Source organism: Equus caballus, chromosome 11, assembly GCF_041296265.1.
Source record: "Equus caballus isolate H_3958 breed thoroughbred chromosome 11, TB-T2T, whole genome shotgun sequence".
NCBI classification, from domain to species: Eukaryota; Metazoa; Chordata; class Mammalia; order Perissodactyla; family Equidae; genus Equus; species Equus caballus.
Genome location: NC_091694.1, coordinates 53,330,003 through 53,344,706, shown reverse-complemented (window position 1 = coordinate 53,344,706; position 14,704 = coordinate 53,330,003).

The following is a 14,704-nucleotide window of genomic DNA, read 5'->3' as shown; positions in this document are numbered from 1 at the left end:
CAGAGCCTACTAAGTTTTCCATAGTAGGGAAGGAAAAATAAAAATAAGTGATTAATCTTTCCCCACGAGGCAGCTCTTTAATTAATTTTGCTTCCATGAAACACATACTTTGAAAGAGTTTCTCAAGTAAACAAATTCCATTTCTGATAATTTGATCACCCCATTTTAAAAATTTTAATCAAAGACATATTTCCTGTCAGAACTTCTCTTCGGCATAGGATTCCAAGGGTTTCTCCATTGAGTTGATGTAATTCCAGCAAAAATCAAGGCGATACGCTGTTTGGTTACCCAGTGACACCTGGTCAAGGCTAAATGCAGTATTTCCATTTGGCCTTTTGAAATTTGAATTGAAACTGGACTGAGAACCATGTGACCTCCAGTCGGCCCTAGTGCAGCCCGGCTGAGGAGAACGACTGACACAACTAAGTGAACCTGGGCGAGGTGAAGTCTGCCTGTTTCCCGGTCCGCTCAGGCTCTGGTGAGGCTCTTCGTTGCAGAAAACAGTGGGGCCTTGGAGCTCCGCAAGGATCGCCCTCCATTCCTAGCAGGGACAGGCATTTAGTGTCTCGAACAGGCCAGGCCTTTGGGTGGGTTGCTTTTCTTCTGCTGCTTTTCTCTCTGCTGCCTCTGGTGGGTCTCCCCTAACTCCTGGGCCCCTCACCCTGCAAGTGCAGAGGGCACCACCCCGCATCATGCAGAAAGCCCTGGAGCAGGAGGGACCACAGCAGTAGGGCAGCCATTCACTGAGGCATTGATTAAGCCGCCATCTTTGGAATGCCTAAGCACGAGGGACAGATAGACAGAGATCTAGATAGAGATAGAGATCTAGATAGATAGAGAGACTCAATCCCTGGACGGTGCCTCCAGGATGCAAATAACCCCACCAGAGATAAACAAAGAATAGGACAGTTTTAGATCATTCTGCCGCAACCGTTTTGCCAACCAGTACATCTAAAATTATCCCCTCTTTTGAGTGTTTTATGTATCTAATCAGTGTCCAGTTATAAATAAGCAAAAATCAATAAATTTACTATATATCATAACAGCCATGTAAGAAATATAATGAAAAGATTATTAAATTCACAATAATCACACAATTTGTAATAAATAGAATAAATGTAATAATGATTCAGGATCCATAAGAAGAAAATTATAAAATTTTGGAGAACAGTTTTAAAATGTCAGTGAATAAAAAGGCACAGTTCGCTCCTTGATGAGAAGACTCAATGAGGCAAATATGTTCATTTTCTCCTCCTCAAATCGTCGACATGGTTTCAATAATATTCCAATGGCGAGTGATTGCCGAGGCCTGAAGGACCTGTGGAGGGCAGTGGAAATTATCAGCGTGTTGATTGTAGCTGTGGCTGCACAGCTGCATATATTTGTCAAAGCTCATCAAACTATATTCTTAAAAGGGTGAATTTTAATGTATATACCTCAATAAACCTTAGTTTTAAAAGTTTCAGTGGCATTTTTTGGGAGCTCAACAAAAAAAGCTTCTGAAATTAACCTGGAAAAATAAATGTAAAAAATGGTTGTAGGAAAATAAAGGATGGTAGTAGAAATAAAACAAGGTGGGAGGACTTGCCTTACCAGTATTAAAATATATGGGGTCGGCCCTGTGGCCTAGTGGTTAAGTCTGCTTTGGCAGCCCAGGTTCAGTTCCTGGGCACAGACCTATACCACTCATCAGTGGTCATGCTGTGGCAGCATCCCACATACAAAATAGAGGAAGATTGGTACAGATGTTAGCTCAGGGCAACTCTTCCTCAGGAAAAAAAAAAATATTACTAAACCATAATGTAATTTTTACGGGTGCAGTGCTTACACAGCATTTAACAGATCAAATCGGAAGTAAAAGTATGGAAACATCCATGTCATATAAAACTTTACTATATAAAAAAAACACTATAAAACTTTATAACAAAGATCAAATCAGAAATAAAAGTATGGAAACAGATCCATGTTCTAAGAAACCTGCTGCCTGACAAACAAAACTATATTATATTGGTGAAGATTACTAAAAATTAGTATTGGAACAATAATTAACAAAATGGAAAAAAGATTCTTTCTGCATCCTTCATTAAAATAAATTTAGATGGATTGAGAATTTAAGTATAAAAAGTAACAATAAAAGCACCAGCAGGAAGTACATGTGAACAGTTACCCTGTTTGGGATAGGTTTCCCTGCCCACGTGCGTAGGGCCGGTAGCTCACTCACACCCACTGCTGAGGGGCCATCGTGGTCTGTTGTACCACGTGGTCATCGCACCCCCGCAGCCGGGGCTGGCCAGTTCATAGGCTGGACCAATCAGATCCTCTCTCTGGAATATGAGCAGAGGAAGGCAGTGTGATCAGCAGTGGGAGCTGAAGCAAGAAGGTCATGATGAAGAGGAGCCAGGGCCAGGGCCAGGCCAGAGGCGGCCACCGCGAGCCACAAGCAAACTGAGACGATGAGTGCAAATCAGTAAGCAGAGGAAGCCTGTGGGTAGAGAGAGAAGCAGGCAGCCAGGGATAAGCGGGCGCCATAGAAGAGAGATGAGATCCTTGAATGGCCATCTCCAAACTTTTGATTACAATTGATTTTAAAAAATTAAAATTAAAAATTTGACATGCATCCTCCAATATATGTATATTTACTTATTTATATATTATATACGTGTACTGCTGCACAAATATATATGGCAAGTGGTTGCCAGGGATAGCACATGAAAAAAAAGCAGAAATGAAAGGATGAGGTAGCAAATAAATGGTATTATTAGTCCAGGTGATGGATACTTGGGTATTTGTTTTATTCTATAAACTGAACATATATATTTTTGTATGTCTTTGCTCTATTTTCCTATAAAAATGAAAAACATGCATATATGTAGAAAGGCTAATATTTTCTTCCCACACTCCACTGTTGTGGGTGCTGCTGCCTCTGGAGACCAGTGCTTTAGAGCTTCGGTATTCCAGTGTTAGATCTAAGCTGCATCTATTCTTACAGCACCCGCCCTCCCCATCCCACCTCCTTTCTCTGGAGGTTCCGAATGAGCATCTTTTTTGCAACCATAAAAAGCAGACGAAAAGAGTAGAGAAAGCTTTTGTAAACATTAGACTAAAGGCAGGAAGCACAGAGTAAGTCATTGCTAGGCTTGATCAAAAACATAGAGTTGCTATCACTAATATATAAGGAATGTTTACAAATCCGTAAGGAAATAGATGAACACCCCAAGAAAAACCTGGGCAAAGAACATAAACAGGCAGTTCAGAGAAGAAGAATATCAAATAGTTAATAGCCATACCAAAAAAAAGCATGACTAGTGATCGAATAATGCAAGTTCAAAAAGTAGAATTTCTTTCTCTCAGGTTGGCAAAACGCTAAACAGAATGATGTTAGGCATCGAGGATGAGAGATGGAGAAATGGACCCCCACATAGAGCTGGTGGTATCTGAAATGTGGCAGCATGTCTGGACGGCAATTTGTCAATATATAGCAAGCCCACTATTCCATCTTTGTGGATATAGGCATGGAAAGAACCATAGTGCACAAAGATTTGTTCACTTCAACATTTCTGTAATAGTGGTTCATGGAAATGGTAGATAAGGATAAGCAACCTAGATGCCCAATTATAGGGGATCTGTAAGATACCCAACTACAGGGGAGAAATAAACTGTGGTCCATTCATAAATGGAGTACATGGAACCATTAAAATTGAGCAGATAATATTTACTGATATGGAAAGATATCCAATATCTACTTAAGTGAATAAGCTACAAAAGTTTATTCTCATTTTTTGTATAAACACAAAAAGTACACATGAAATTGTTGTTAATGATGATATGTTTATGGATGATTTTTATTTTCATATTTTTGAGGGTCTATTTTCGAAACTGGTCTAAATGAACATACATTAGTTTTGTAGTAAAAAGTCATTATTAGGAAAAATATTCTAGTAGCAGGAAGACAAATAGTTTATCCCTGTGTCAATTTTAATCAAATAATAGTTGCTTCCTGCAACACAGCACTAAGGAGGATTATGAAGCTGTGACCAGGCTCAGGTGGTATGTGCTGTGATCCACTAGTAATGTCTGCATGGACCATGGGAAGAGGTAATAGCTACCTTGATCTAGAATTCTTCAGCAGTGACACAGAAATGCTGGAGTTTCTGTGCCTTGTGCTTTTGATTGCTTTCCACTGGGGAGTGACACGGCTAGACTGAAGCTCCTGGTTCCAGCCTGGGGAAGTCTAGGTGGAAATACTCTTGGTAACTCACTGTCATGGACACTCACCCTGCACTTCATACGTAGAGAAGGACCCAGCCGCCTCCTGTTCCCTGCATATGTGCTTTGAGGATACAGACAATGCTTTCATCCAAGTGGATCTCTCTTGTGCCTGAAATCAGAGAATCAGAAGACAGTAGAACTGAGAAGGATGTAGGAAATCATTTGGTTCAACTCTATTTTCTTACAGAAGGGGAAACGGGGGCCCAAATATTTAAGACATTTTAATTTGCATAGGGGAAAAGTTATTTCCCCCATAATCTTAAAGGACGCGGTCAGAGCCCTGTTGGAGTGGTAGGACAGCTTGATGCACCACACTCAGAGCAGGGAAGCCAAGGTCTTCCCGTGGCCCCCTTACCATCGGCCAACATTCCTGACTGAGTCATGGTTTCTACTCAATTAAGTGGGGATAATTGCACCTGCTCTGCCTACCCCCCGGGATTGCTGTGAGGCTCAAATGAGATAAGGAACGAATGGGGAAAACATTTGCAGTATACACAAGAGATTACTAAAATCTCTGATAGATGAAAGTTCTTAAAATAGAAAAATATTAACATCTCAGGAGAAAAAGGACAAAGGACGCAGAGACTCTTCTCAGAAGATCTGCAAATGACCAGGAGCATTTATGATGAGATTCAACCTCACTCATAATAGAAAAAAAGCAAATTAAAGCTACCTTGTTGACCTATAAAACTGGCAAAAATTAGAGTGATACCCAGAGTTGGCAAAGATGTGGGGAAATAAACCCTTCCACAGTCGGGGGGAGGAGGGTTGTAAATGGATACGATCCTTCAGGAGACGGATGCGGTCATAGGCACCAAAGGCACTAGACTCCGCGGTCCCACTTCTAGAAATGTATCCTTAGGAAATAATTGGGTAAATGCTCAGAGACCAGGACGCTCTTCACTATATTTTTATAAGTGGGATTTATTAAATTAATTATGCTACATAATGGAATTGTGTGGCGCCGTTAAAAATGATGATACAAATCTAAAGTCGCTGATGTGGGAGGATGTCTACAATACATCAAGGAAGAACAAAGTTGGTTACAAACACATTTTTGCATGATATGATTTTATTTTTACGGGGAGCATGTGTTGCCTTAATAAAAAATAGGTAAATATCTCCCCTTTTTATTATGAAAAGACAAACGTGAATAGCATATAAAAATGTTTGGAAGTGATATATTAGTGGTTGTTAGCTCTGAGTGGGGAGATGATGATTTACCTTCATTATCTTCTATTTTCCTATAATTTAAATGTTATATGAATATGAATTTTATAATCAGAAACACCTCGGGAAAGGGAACATCTGCCCACAAGGTCTGGCTGCTAAATCATTTTTGAATTGACTCGTTGCTCACTGTCATTCCCAGTTTTCTGAAGAACCCATAATTTGCTTTTCTAGAAACGGCTACTCTGCTGGAGGGGTGATCCCTGTCCTGGACTCATGTTTTTGGCCGGTGCCTCCATCCCCAGCCCATCCCAGTGCTGGGAAAAGCCGTGGTGCTTCCACAGTTTGGGAAGAGGGATGCAGTAGTGGGGCGAGAGGGACACTGTCCCCCCCTGGCAGAATGCAGTCGAGCACAGGGAATGGCAACTGTGGGCCTCCCATGTTAGGGAGAACGTGGAGTCAGGTGTGTGGGAACCCTCGAGATTACGGACAAATGAGGTGGCAGGAGGGTCACTGCAGGGGAGAGGGTGACAATTTACAGGTCCCCTAGTGCCATTTGCTGCCAGAGGGCAGGGCAGTGCCCCTGACAGTTGTGCCTGGAGTGTAATGGGCAGGTGCGAGTGGGGGTGAGGTGCCAGGAAAAGGAGAGAACGTTGTTTTGGGAGGCGTCTGGGGTGAGACTGTCTCAGAGTTATCTTGGGAGGAAATGCCTCACTAACCCCACCAGGGGAGAATCTAGGCCCCAGGGTGGGCTTGCATCCAGGCTTGAGATAACGAGAAAGCTACCCGGCATGGCCAAGAGAAGAGTATTTTAAGCTCCTGGTTGGAGGGTAGGGAGTGGGATGTGGAAGGAGGGGGGTAAAATGGAGAAAGGTGATGCGTCCCCGCCCTTCCCCTCCCATCTGTAAGAAGCTTCACGCAAACCGTAGAATGCCCAGTGCAGTTGGATTTCTCGCCAAAGCAGGGATTGGAGTTCTGCGTTGGCGCTGATGTGTGGGTAAACAAAGGCAGCACTGAGGTTCCAGGGGTAGGAGGCCTCCAGGCCTCGTCTGGGTAACTTTCTGAGCTCCCTGCATTTCCACTTTGCAGTACGAATCACGAGGGTACATAATTCCTCAATTAATTGCACAATTTGTTCATCACTTGTCTCCTGTTGTCTGGCACAAGCCTGAGCACATCCGTGGGGGCCTCTGTTTCAGGCTGGGGTGGGGGGCCGGCCGTGTGTCAACCAACCTGGAGTCTGGAGGCCACGGTGACTGGACAAGTGGGGTCAGGGCCACTTCTCAGCAGAGACCGCCATGGACAGATGACAAATGTAGACCAGAGGCCCCTTCTCCCATCTGCCAACATGAGACCTACGGTACCCCCTCCCTGAATTTAGAGCAGTACTGCGGAGACGGGGAGGAGAAGAGCAGCAGACAGCTCCTGAATTTCATGTTTATCAAAAGATACTGGAAAAATTCTGGAAGAAACTCACTGACCTTGAAGTGGCAAAATTTAGTCTTCTCTTGAGGAAGTGGAGATTTGAAAACAAAGATAAAATCGATTAAAGAGAAATAATGGTAGTTACATCTTCACGCACTCCTGTGGTCTGGGAAATTGGTACCTGCTTCACAAGGGCGGTCTTGCAGGGGGACAGCACTGGCCAAGGGCTCTCACAAAGTGGGATGTAACTGGCAACCAGACCCCCTCCCACCCACATTACTGTGGTGGGAGAATGAATATCATGACATGTCGCAGCCCAGCTCATCCTTTTTAGGGCGTGCTGGCTTGCTCTCCTGATGAGAATCATAAAACCAGAGAAAGTAGGGACCAGAGGGAACCTAGGAGATCAGAGAGATCCATTTCTCAGATGAGGAAACTGAGGCCTGGTGAAGGGAAAAGATGAGCTGAAGCCTAAGGTCAATGCAGCCCTGGGTGGGGTGGGGCCTGGCTCGCTTTCCCTCCCCTTCCCGCCCCTTGGAGAGCACGAGTGCCTTCTCTGGGCCTGGAGCTCAAGTGTTTGGCAGAAACTGCTTGTGTTTATTCTTTGCAACCTGTACCTCCCTCCACCTTTCTCCCCCATTTTAGACATTTTAGAATACAGACCCAACGTTGGGGACTCCAGTGGAGGACAACCATGCCACCTGCTTTCTTTGGAAGCAAGGCCTCTGGGTTCCAGTTGCTGTTGTATCTCCTGAGGAACAGCATTGGTTAGGGGCAAGGCCACCCCCAGCCCTCCTAGATTTGGAAATGAGGTGTGTAAGAGTGGAGTCACAGAGCGTCGGCGTGGAAGGAAATGAAGGATCAGCTGTCAGAAGTTCCTAACCAGGGTTCTTCCTCAAAATGACATGGAGAGCCTTTGGAAACCCCCGCACTTGAGTCTGACCCCCAAGATTCTGATTCAATGGGATTTGGTGAAGCCTGAACATCCAAACCTTTAATAAACTTCCCAGAGGATCCTAAACCTGGTTAAGAGGCCCAAACCTGGTTAAGAAACCCTCCTCCAATTCAACTACTTTTACTTACAAAAGGACACTTGGATCTGGCCTGTGGCTTCGGCTTCAGTCACTGTTCGAGGCTGCTCCTGAAGGCTTTCCCTCCACAGTCATCCCCCGACACCTGCTCAAGTCTGGGGCCTCTTCTTGCCATTTCGGTCACTGTTTGGGGGAGTAGCTGTATGCTTTCAACTTTATCTTCTCACTTTAGAATTCTATCATTCTAGGCTTTGAGTCTCGCCTCCTCTCCTCTCAGCCCCAGCCAACCCCACGCCCAGCCTCTGGAACTCCGACTGCTTAGTTTCAGCTGTGGACGTCCCTTAGGATCCCGGGGCACTCCAGAGGGGAGCTTTACATGCCATGCCTGAGCCCCACGCCTGGAGATTCAGATGCCGTTGGTCTGGGGCCGTGGCAGGGCTAGGGATGTTTTTTTTGTTTTCATTTTTATCGTTTCCCCTCAACTTTTTATTTGAACATTTTCAAACCTATAGGACACACATTTACCCTTCTCCTAGAGTCATCTATTGTTGTTTTTGCCATATTTGCTTTATCTGTGTGAATATATTATTTTTTTTGGCCAAACCATTTGAAGTTTGTTGTATAAGTTAGGGTGTTTCCCTAAATATCTCAGTATGAAACTCCTAGAAATAAGATCATTCTTCTACATAACTACACTCGCATTTTCACACCTAAGGAAATTAACAATAATTCCATATCATCTGATATCCAGTTTATATTCAAATTTCCTCAGTTTGTCCCCAAAATGCCTTTTCAGATTATTCCTTCTTCCCCCCCTCCCTCCCTTCCTTTCTTTTTTTCAGCCTAGGCTCTAACCAAGGTTCATGTATTGCATTTGGTTCTATCTCTGCGGTCTCTTTTAACCTAAAACAGATTTTTTTTTACATAACGTTGATTCATTTTGAATGATCTGGGCCAGTTTCTTGTAGGATGCCCCGCAGTCTGAATTTGACTGATTATTTCTTCATGGCATCACTTACTTGTTCTCTCTCTACTTTCTGAAAGCATGAAGTTGTGCCCAGAGGCTCGAAAAGATTCAGATTAAACATTTGCAAGCCTGTTGCATAGCAGATACTGTGTGGTCTCTCCTGCACCATCCATGTCAGGATGTCAGGTGTCCATTATTGGGGGCTAAGTTTCATCATCTGCAGTTCTCTCTAACGTCCTTTCACCCAGGGGTTTTAGCATCACTGGTGATCCTTGCCTGGATCTATTATGATATTGTTGGTGGCAAAACGATGACTTTTCTCTCATCCTCACTCTGTCCGGGGTATTAGTGGCATTCTTCTGTAAAGATGAGGGGTTTCCTTCCTCACTGTCCCCACCCCTCTGCCCTGCCCCACCATAGGACTCTGGATTATTCCCTATTCCATGTGTCGATATTTAAACAGCCATTACTCTTTCAGATGCTCAGGTTGATTCATACTAATAGGTCCAATTTAAGTTAACATTCTGGGGGTTTTCTTACCTTCTTTTACTCTATACTTGTGTCTTTTTTTATCTCAGAGTGAAGATCTTCGTTTCTCATAAGATGAATATATTTACTTACTTGTATCATCTAAAAGCATATACATTGTTTCAAATTACAATCCAGTATTACAACTAATAACAAAACTACTTAGAAAAGTTCCCAACTTTCTTGTGGTTCTTTTTATGCTCTGCATACATCTCACTAAGAATGTATAGTCAGTGTACTTTCAAAATTGACAGGAATTAAGTCTTTTCGTTAATTTGTCATTAATTTGATATACATGAGGTTTATTTGCTCTGTTTGTATTCAATTTTAGGAATTGTTTTTTTCTTCCTTTTCTATTTAAGTTTATTTTTGAACATATAAATCATTTTCATAGTTCAAAAGTCAAAACCAGGCACAAAGACATAGCTGTCCCAGTTCCCATCCACCCCCTATAGGTAACCATTTATATTAGCTTCTGGTCTATCTTGCTTGTGTTTCTTTTTGCAAAAATGAGCAAATATGTATAGATATTCTTATATCTCCTTTCTTCCACAAAAGGTAGTACTCTGTATACCTGTTCTGGACCTTTCTTTTTTCACTTACAATATATCCTGGAAATTACTCCATCTCAGTTCATTAGCGCTTGTTCTAATTCTTTTTTATGGCTTCATAGCCATATATCCACATATTCTGCCATGTGGATATAGCATAATTTATTCACTAAGCTTCCTATTGATAAATACTTGGGGTAATTTCAACTTTTATTATTATAGTAGTTCTACAGTAAATAACCTGGTGCTTACAAAGTTTTAGTATTCGTGGACATACATCTGGTGAGTAGATTCCAAGAAGTGGTTTTGCTGGGCCAAAGGGAAATTGAATATTTACTTTTGTTAATTTTTTCTAAATTCCTCTCCATGGCAGTTGAACAATGTTTCACCCACCAGAAAAGCACAAGAGTGTGTGTTTCATCACAGCTTGCCGACAGAAGGTTTCTCACCATTCTAATTGGTGAGAAAGTGTGGTTTTAATATGCATTTCTCTTAAAATAGTGATGAGCGTTTTTTCATCTGTTTAAAGACCATCTGTACATCTTTTTTGCGAGTTGTCTGCTTGTTTGTTTCCCATTTGTTTTTGAGGGTTTTTTTCATCTTTTTTTTTTCAACTTGTAAGAATTATTTCTGTATTAAGGAGATTGGCCCTTTGTGATGTCAATTGCAGATATTTTCTCCCAATTTGCCTTTTGTCTTTTGCTCTAACTTTTTTTGCCATAAAGTTTTTTTAATTGTTATGATGTTGAATTTTTCTTTTTCTTTCTTTTACTGTTCTGAATTTTTGCCATAGCAGGCCTTCCACACTCCCAGATCGTGAAGCAATTCACTCAGCCTTTCTTCTAGTACTTGTTGCATTTCTTTATGTTTGGATCTGGTACAGTTGTCACTTAATCTGGTGTGTGGTATGAGGTATGGCTCCAAATTTATCTTTTTCCACATGGCCCTCCAGCTGTTCCTGCACGACCTATTAGAGAGTTTCTCTTTGCTCCACTGACTTGAGAGGCCACCCTCATCCTAAACCGAATGTCCATATGCGTTTGGGCCTTTTTCTGGCCTTTCCATTACGTTCCTCTGGTCAGTCTGTCTCTTCAAGCACTGGTAGGACACTCTCTTCATTACTTAGAATTTTTTTTCTTTTTTTTTCTGAGGAACATTCACCCTAACCTAGCATCTGTGCCAATGCTCCTCTATTTTGTGTGTGGGTCACTGCCACAGCATGGCCACTGACAAGTGGTGTAGGTCCGTGCCTGGGATCCGAACCCAGGCCACTGAAGCAGAGTGCACTGAACTCAACCACTAGGCCATGGGGTCTGTCCTCAGTACTTAGACTTTAGAGTGTATGTTTTAATATCTGGTGGAATGTCCTGCCTGTGACTTTTGTTTTTTCAGGTTTTTCTTTACTATGCATGCATGAAATTTAGAATTAACTATCCACCTCCAGAGAAAAAAATTGTTGGTATTTTTATCGGAATTGCCTTAAATTTACATACTAACTTGGATAAAATTGGCATCTTTAGGATGTTGATCATCCTATCCAATTGCACGGAAAATCTACTTTTGTGTCTTTCAGTATTCCTTTAAGGTTTTGCATATATCTTGTTAAGTTTATTCTTTGGTAGCTTATCTTTTTTGTTGCTATGGAGTCTTTTCTTCCATATGAGGTCACATCTTCCAATTGGTCATGCATAGTTGTTTTCTTAACAGCTCCTCAGATGATTCTAAGGTATAGCCAAATTTGAAAACCACAACTTTAAATAAAAATTCAGTGTTATCCTTCAACTTAAAGGTTATGGCGTAAATCTTAATCAACTGCCACCCCAAATTGGCCATCCATCTTCCAGATTCCCCAATTCACCCCGTTGGTAACGTCCTGGTGATCTCTGATCTCTCCCTTCCACACCCCATGTGCAGCTTGTGCACTAGTTTCCTTGCTTCCTTCTCTATGGCATTGTCCAGACTCCTGTGTCATTTTCATTCCTTTCCCCAAATCCCCTGGCAAGGTCCTCGGCCATGCCTGTCTCTTTACAACCTCCTTACCCTTGGAATGACAGTCTTCTCCTGTCCTGCTCAAAGCATTCTTCCCTGCTTCCATCATGTTGCTTCATGCGCCCAACCACCAGGGCCCATCAATCATCTGGATCAAATGCAGCCTCGTGACAGCTGCCCCACCTTAGTTATGGGATTCATCTCCTCTTTGCTGGCCGACTGTCTCAAGCCCTCCCTCCCTCATCTCTAGTCCTCCCCTTAGGTTTTGCAGGGTCTGGAGAATCATCTCCTTACCTGGTCACCTTTTAGCACCGACTCTCCCTTTCACTTACAGATTACAGTGTGACATTTTCAAGAAGTTTGCTCTGATTAAGTTCACAAACTTCTGGCTCATGTCATAATTCCGGAACCATCCATTCCCTGAATTCCTCTCGTATAGACAGTGAGGAGGTTCGTAGCACAGCTTTGATGTCAACCTGGGTGTTCATTTACTCTGCTTTGTACTTACCTGTACGTTTGAAACTTTACCTAATATAAAGTTGGGAAATGTGGGTGTTTGCTGACTTGAATTAAAGGAATTAAAGTTATGGGCTCTGTCTGCTGGAATTTCTACCTGGAGCTCTGGGCTTTGGTTCAGGACCCCAACCCATTGTGCCAGTGCCAGGGAATGGTCTTGGCTTGGAATAACTGAGCTCCCTGCTTCCAGTGACATCCAACCCTGCTCATGGCCGGACACAGAGAAGGCACTTGATCCTGGAGGCCTCTGCTCCCCGTGGCTGACTTCATGCTCCAGCAGGGAGGCTCCTGAGGTGCTGCCGTGTGGCCGGGAGCCCCGGGGCACATGCGGAGCAGACATTGAACAGATGCAGAGGAAAACAGCTCGGGAGAAGACAGCGAGCCTCCAGGCAGGGGAGCGCAGCAGCTCTCCATTCATCGTCTCTGGAGCCGGCGAGCATCCTTGAGACACTATACTCAGTTTTTTCCAGTTCATCCAGGAATAAGTGCAGCTCTCTGCCCTGGCTGTGGGATTAGCTCTTGCTCAGTGATGGCTGAAAGAACAAGGACTCCTCCTGTTCTCAAAAAGCCAGCTAATAATACACTGATAAGTCATCTGTCCCGGTTGATCAGAAGAAGAAGTCCACCCCAGGAGAGCATCCTGTTTGCCCTGGATGCTACCTATTTAAGCAACAAGAGGTTCTCTTCTTTAAGATTCCTCTCTTTTTGGATGGAAATCTTTTTTTTTTAAAAGCATATGTCCTGGGACCAGCCTGGTGGTGCAGCAGTTAAGTTCTCACGTTCTGCTTCTCGGTGGCCTGGGGTTCCCCGGTTCGGATCCCAGGTGCAGACATGGTACCACTTGGCAAAAAGCCATGTGGTGGTAGGCATCCCACATATGAAGTAGAGGAAGATGGGCATGGATGTTAGCTCAGGGCCAGTCTTCCTCAGCAGAAAGAGGAGGATTGGCAGCAGTTAGCTCAGGCCTAATCTTCCTCAAAAAAAACAAAAAGTCACTGCAAGCACTCATCCCCCTCCCACAGTGTGCCCTGCATGTGTCACTGCCCAAGATGGAGCCAGGGCCCCTTAAACTCTGTCCCTTGGCCCCACAGGGCTTGTTAACACCTCTGCTCCCACACTTGACACTTACCTGTCCCATGGCTGTCCTGACCAGGCCTCCCAATCACACAAAGACTTGGACTCATGTGTCACTGGGCAGGCGGGACAGAGGCCCCAGGGGACCACTCCTCTCAGGACGAGGGTGGAGACTTTAGCAGTGTCGTTGCTCCCTCCTGGGGTGAGGAGGGTCTCCAAGGAGGGCCTCAGTCCAAACTAGAGGAGAAGGGGTAGCGACAGGCCGCAACCCCATACAGGCTGGGGGCAGGCAGGCAGGTGGGTTGGCAGTCCCTCCTGGCTTTCTAACCTGGTGGCCACTAAACCTGACCTAGCCTTCACAGAACAGATACTTAATAAATGTGTGGCTTTGATCTAAACTCGCCTAAATCTAGAAAACGACTGACTCATCATTTATAACATAAACAGTCGAGGATAAGGGCAGCATCTTCCATTTCTTTTGTTTCATCTTGAAGCGCTCTGTCTAGGGGCCAGCACACAGTGGGTGTTTATTAACGTGCCGTCGTCACAGGGCTGCTGTCCTGCTTCCCCTTGAGTAGCCTCACATCTGGGCTTGGTCTGGGAGGTTGGAAGGGGGCGGGTCTTACTCTCGGCGGAAACGGTTGACTCCCACTTCTATTTAGAATTAACAAGCATAGGATGCCCACCTGGCCACCCTCCTGAAGATTTGGTCTGGAAAAAAACAAAGAAGAAAGTAGGATGGGAATGGGGGAAAGCTTCCACGTATGCCCTTCTTATTCTCGTGAGGCTTTGTTTTTCCAATCCTGATTTAGAAGCAACCACATTTGTTCGACACCCCTCCCCCTCCCTTTCTCTGTAGGCCGCCACCAATCCCCCTAACCCCCCACCCAGGCCAGCAGCTGGTCTTTCCTAATTGGTAATATATCTTAATAACAACAGGGCCTGAAGCAGCTGTTGCTGTGAAGAGTGGCTGGCCGCATGGCTTCCGTCATTAATTTACTTTGTTGGTCCTACTGGTGCTTAAGAAAGGATTAAGTTAATGACACTGATGAAACAGAAAGTTACACAGTGAAAGGAGAAAAAGAAGAGGAGGAGGAGAATTATTATTATCGTTGTTGTTGTTCCTGGCACAAGTTTGACAGTCACACAACCCTATGACACCTCTGTGTTGTGACAAAAGCCTT